We start from the raw sequence: 5,867 nt of genomic DNA on the forward strand, positions 1-5,867 counted from the left end.
CACTGAAAGTTACTTGAAAAATATGGCAGTATTATAATACAGCCCATTTTTAAAACTGCAAATACCATAAAGAAAACACTAAAGAACTTACACAAAGTGCTTGCAAAAGATAGCTGTTGACCCCACGGATGTACGTAAAAACACAAAGCCTTAAGGCAGTGTGGTGGGTTGACCTTGGGCAGCTCTGAGATCCCCACCCAGCCACTCTCTCACTTGCCCTCCTCAACGGGACAAGCAGAGAAAAAAAGGTGATGGGTCAAGGTACGGACAGGGAGATTGCCTAACATGTACCATCACAGGCAAAACACCCTTGACTTGGGGAAAATGAATGCAATTTATTGACAATTTAAGTAGATCCTGACGGCAAGAAACAAAGATAAATTAAAACACCTTTCCCCCCAACTTCCCTTTGTCCCAGGCAGAGCTTCACTCCCAACTCCTCTACCTGTCCCCTGCCCTGAGCAGAGGGCTGGGAAATGGGGAGTTGTGGTCAGTTCAGAATAATTCCTCTGTACTGCTCCTTCCTACCTCACACTTTCCCCTGCTCCAGCGTGGGTCCTTTCCAGCGGCTGCACCTCCTCCAGAAAACATCCCTCTTCTCCAGCATGGTACTCCCCTCGGGCTATGGGGAGCTCTGCTCTGGTGCCCAGCACACCATCTCCTATCACTGACCTTAGTGCCTGCAGGGATGTTTCTCTCATAATTTTCCTCACTCCTCTCTCCCACAGCTGCCTCTGTCAAGATGAGCAATTTTAAGAACACACCCTGCAAAACACCACTCTCAGGGCATGTAGGAACGGCTACCCACTCTGCATCCTACAGCCACAGCATTTGGTAGTTCCTTTTTGTCCCAGGGCAACCAAAGCTTTTTTTGTCCCAAAAGGGACTTTGCTCTTGCTGCACCACTGAGGGCTTCCTCAAGATTGTCCCTTCTAATTTGCAGCGAAATCTATTCATCGTCAATCTAGAAATTTTCTTCTGGCCAAATATTTCTCCGCTCTTTATCACCTGTTCTGCTGGAATGCCTTCAGAAACACAACTGGATGCCTTTTCAGCGCTCACTTCAATAGACTAAACAAATCTTGCTGTTCAATTGCTTCTCCCAAGAACACCTAGCATCCACATTACCTCACTGGATGGTCTCTGGACCTTTTGCTGGTTGAATTATTTCTTAATGAATACGGGCAGAAAGTGTACACAATATACAAGGTCTCATTATAGAGATATATTGGTATTTCCCATTAACAACCATACCAAGAAAGGCCACATCTGTCTTTTTCAGAGTTGTGCTTCATCAGCTGCTCAACCTCCTACTCCTCCTTCAGCTAAAACACACAGATCTTCCTCTTTCCCCTCTACTGCTTCTGAATTGATAAACCCTCAACAAACTTTTAATGGTGTGTGTTCTATCCTAAAGCCCATAAAGTTTCATAGTACGCCATTCCATTTCAAGTTATTTCTTATATCTGCTCCTGAGGATTCTCAGGATTTCTTGCTATCTTGTGCTCCAATAATCTCAATTATTTCCAATATTTCAAAACTAATTGGAGCTAACCCACATTCTGGATTACTAGCATTACCGAAAATGCTTAAGTATATTGGTCTTAAAGCCATTACTTGAAAAAAAATCTACCCTATGAGGTAATTCCTTATTCACTCCACACTAACTTCCCTACCAACCTCCCTCCTTCCATTACTGAAGCCAGAGATTTTCCTTAGGGCACTGCACTTCCATAAACGATTTGGTTTTAATACACAAATAATTTTTAGATGAAGATATGCAAATCGGGTTAATCCGATAGTATCTAAGTCAAGACTGCACTTTATGTCACTTTCCTCAACTTTCAATTACTTTCCTACAGAAAATTACCTATAGGACTTCAGAATGGATTAAATATTCCATTTGTCACGTTCCAGCCACAACACCACCCCGACTTGAACTTGAAAATATTTACAGTCATTTCACTGTTTAGTGACATTTGCATGTTGACCATATCTCATTTTATTTCTATCCCAACACTGACTGTTCCCTTTTTCATAACCTCATTCTCGTTACTCATTTTATCTTCACCCCTCGTTCAGTACATTCATACTGAACATAAATTCTTACTTAAACAAGGAAAAGGACTCACTTAGTTCTATGGCCATAACAAACTTAGCTTTTTCTGTGAAATCATCTTTTACGTTTCAGTTTTTCCGATTTGACCACAGTCTAATTTCAGCATTAAATAAGCAAACCTTGACTTTGTTAATATAAAAACATTCAAATTATTTTTAGAAAAAAGTAAATTAAAAAACCCCCACCAAACTCACATAGTTTTCCTTGGGGAAAAGGGCAGAAAAATCTACAGGTAATTATGCTAGTCACATTGCTTAATAAGCTTGTGCAAGTTATTTGGATACTGTCGAGATGGAGACTGTAGGAGAACCTGATTAGAATAAAATAATATTAATTAAGCCTTATAATATCCTAAAGGACAGGCAAGCGATACGCCTTTACAGAGATGGCACAAATTGACTTGTTCAATGTCACACTCTTCAGGGGAAGGATAATTTCCAAAAAACTAGCCTACAGCTTTCAGGTGGGCTTCATTTGGGGGATACACACAAGTTACATCTCCTCCTGAAGAAGAGAGGAGAATATCTTTTGGGTTTTATTAGCCACACTGGTGAAATATCTTTACTGCCCTCTGGCGTGCATTTCAACTGTAAATAGATGCATAAAATGAGAGATAATTGGCATTGATCTGAATACAGTTGGTTCAGTTCATTTTTCTGACTACTTCTAAACAAGCCTTCAATTTCCCAGGACAAACGGGAGATGCAATTCACATCTCCACGGTATTTATTGACTCAAAGCATCTGTTTTGAGTAGGTACACCAACAAGTAGGTCTCAACAACCACCAGAAATATAAACGTTAATGGAAAATACAGAAATTTGCTCTCTGTTGCTTCAATTGACACTGTGAATTCAGTTCTCCTCACCTCTAGGAGACTTTCTTGTTTGACTCCACTAACAGAACTAACCAGAACATTTCCAGTTTGACTTAACCAAAAAAAACCAAACCCCAACCAAACAAAAACCCTAACCAAAAAACCCATCCCTAAACAATTTCCACTTTTCCCACTTTCATCCATGTCATCTCTTCCTGCTTTAACACCAAGAGGTTTTGCAAGAGGAATAAGCAGTCTGGTCCGTGTAAACTCCAGTGTTCCTCCCGCTGCCGACAATGGAAGTCAACCCTTCCTTGCCCGCTCAGGAAGGAACACAAGGAACACAAGCTCCACAAGGAACCTGGGGATAGTTTCATGTGACCCTGTACCTGATAAAACTCCAGGTCGCAAGTGCTTACGTGGTGTCCAGCAAGGGCATGGCCCTAGGGAAGTCAGAAGAGTAACCTGAACCAGGAGAAAGCTATTTAGTGTTCTGCCTGGGGGATGCTTCCGTCCTATCAGCGACTGTCACAGCTGGTGACTGCATGATTGGGAGACTTTATGCAGAGAAGGCTGCATGAGGGGTACCTCAGGGAAAAGAAGTGGGAACTTTTATCAGCAGCTCAACATGACACTGAGACAGCTGTAACAGCAAATTTCCCTCAAAAATTCTCTATGAACTGATCAAGTCTGAAGCCCTGTTTTGGGCTCCCCAGTACAAGACAGGCATTGACATACTACCGTGAGTCCAGCAGAGAGCTCCCACAATGATCAAGACAGAGCTACCAAGATGATCAGGACAAAGACTGAGAGAATTGGGTTTGTTCAGCCTTCAGAAATGTTTGGCATGATCACACTATTGTCTAAAACTATCTAACAAGAAGGTGTAGATAAGATAGAGCTGAACTTTTCCAAGGGATGAACAGTGGATGGACAAGATGCAATGGATACAAGCTGAGACATGCCAAATTCCAACTTAATATATGGAATTTATCCTTTTTTTTTTAAAGCCATAAGGGTGGTCAAGCACTAGAGCATGTTTGTAGAGGCTGTAAAATCTACATATTTGGAGGTATTCAAAACTCAACTATACACTGGCCTGAGCATCATGCTCTTGTTGAAGCTCCTCTGAGCAGAGGGCTAGACTGGAAGGGCTCCAGAAGACCCTTCTAACCCGCATTAGTCTGTCAGTTCATTAAGTGCATAAACCCTTTTCAAACAATTACACCAACATGATTGCTACAGCACCTTCCTTTAATATAAAAACTGAAAGCGCTGCAATTCTCACTTTTTTATTTTTTAAGTAAGAACAAACACATTGAGGGAAAAATATTCCATTCATCACCCACAAGAAGTGACTGAAGAAACAGCTTTGCAACACCACCACTCAGCTGAGACATTTCAAGTGGCACATTCTGATCCACAAACCACTGCCTTGCATGGCTGACCAAAACCATCTTGCCTCCTGGACTGCTCGGGCCTGATGGATCCGCTCCTCCCCAAATTCTGAACACAGCAAAGCATGGACAGACCCACCCGTTTGGGTGGACATTGCCAGCTACCACTAGCCAGATGTAAAAGACCGTGGTTCCTGAACTAACAGGATCGCCTTGAGAGGCCCAGGGAATCGCAGCTAGCTGACAAAACTCTGAGAGTAATATTGTCCCTGTACATAGCACGTTGTCTCTCAGCAACATGGCCCGACAGCTCAGAGAGAAATAAGCCAGATATCCGTGCGTGCCAGTCACAATAAAGGCAAATCTCAGCTCTCCGGAAAGAACCACGAGTTGTGTGCCAATTACGACGACATTCAGTAACTCAGGACCTGACTCAGGAATCGTATTTCCCCATCGTCCTCCTCCTCCCCTATAGCAATAATTCAGCTGAAAATAAAACAACAGTGTTTCCCAGCAGTGGTGTGAGAGATGATTAAGGCAGCCATCACAATTCCTTTGGGTGTAGGAAAAAAAAGAAACATGCTGGAAGGAAAGAGGAACCTCAATTTTTTTAATTTACTAGTATCAATAATCCTGCATGCTTCAATCTTCCTCCGCTGTTTCACAGGCTGTTTAATGGGGAATTAGCACAAAAGCACAAACCTACTTCCGACACAACCAAAGCTGGAAGTCCGAATGTGGGACCATTCACACAGGCGAAACTGCCTTTCCTTCAGCCTACGTGTGCCATTTTGGTACGTTTTCAAGAGGGTGCGCTGACTTCAGCGTATAAACTATCTTTCCATTACCACTAGAGGTGATCCCTGAACTGACTGTGGCATTCTAGACTTAGAATCATAAAATTGCTAAGGTTGTAAGAGAACTTGAAGATCATCAAGTCCAACCATTAAGTTAGCATAGCCAAGTCCACCACTAAACCATGCCATGAAGCACCACATCTATACGTCTCAAGTACCTCCAGGGATGGTGACTCAACCGCTTCCCTGGGCACCCTGTTCCAAAGCTTGACAATTCTTTCAGCGAAGAGGTTTTTCCTAATTTCCAGCCTAAACCTCCCCAACACAACTTGGGGCCTCTCGTTCTGTCACTTGTAACATGGGAGAACAGACTGACGCCCACCTCCCCACAACCTCCTGTCAGGGAGTTGTGGAGAGTGACGAGGTCTCCCCGCAGCCTCCTCTTCTCCAGGCTGAACAACCCCAGCGCCCTCAGCCACCTCTCACAGGGCTTGTTCTCCACACCCTTCACCAGCTTCGCTGCTCTTCTCTGGACATGCTCCAGCACCTCCAAGTCCTTCTTGTACACCGTCACCACTTAGGTCAGAAAACAAGAATTTTAACAACTTATACAACTTGTATTTGACAGCCTCGGCAGCCGCCCCAGGCAGGGCCAGGCCAGCACGAAGGGGAATCAAGGACATCCTCCGGCTGCGCGGCAGCCCCCAGCGCAGGGGCCGTCCGGCGGGGCTGCTCCCC

The sequence above is a fragment of the Buceros rhinoceros genome, unplaced genomic scaffold, assembly GCF_000710305.1.
Source record: "Buceros rhinoceros silvestris isolate BGI_N320 unplaced genomic scaffold, ASM71030v1 scaffold24931, whole genome shotgun sequence".
NCBI lineage: Eukaryota > Metazoa > Chordata > Aves > Bucerotiformes > Bucerotidae > Buceros > Buceros rhinoceros.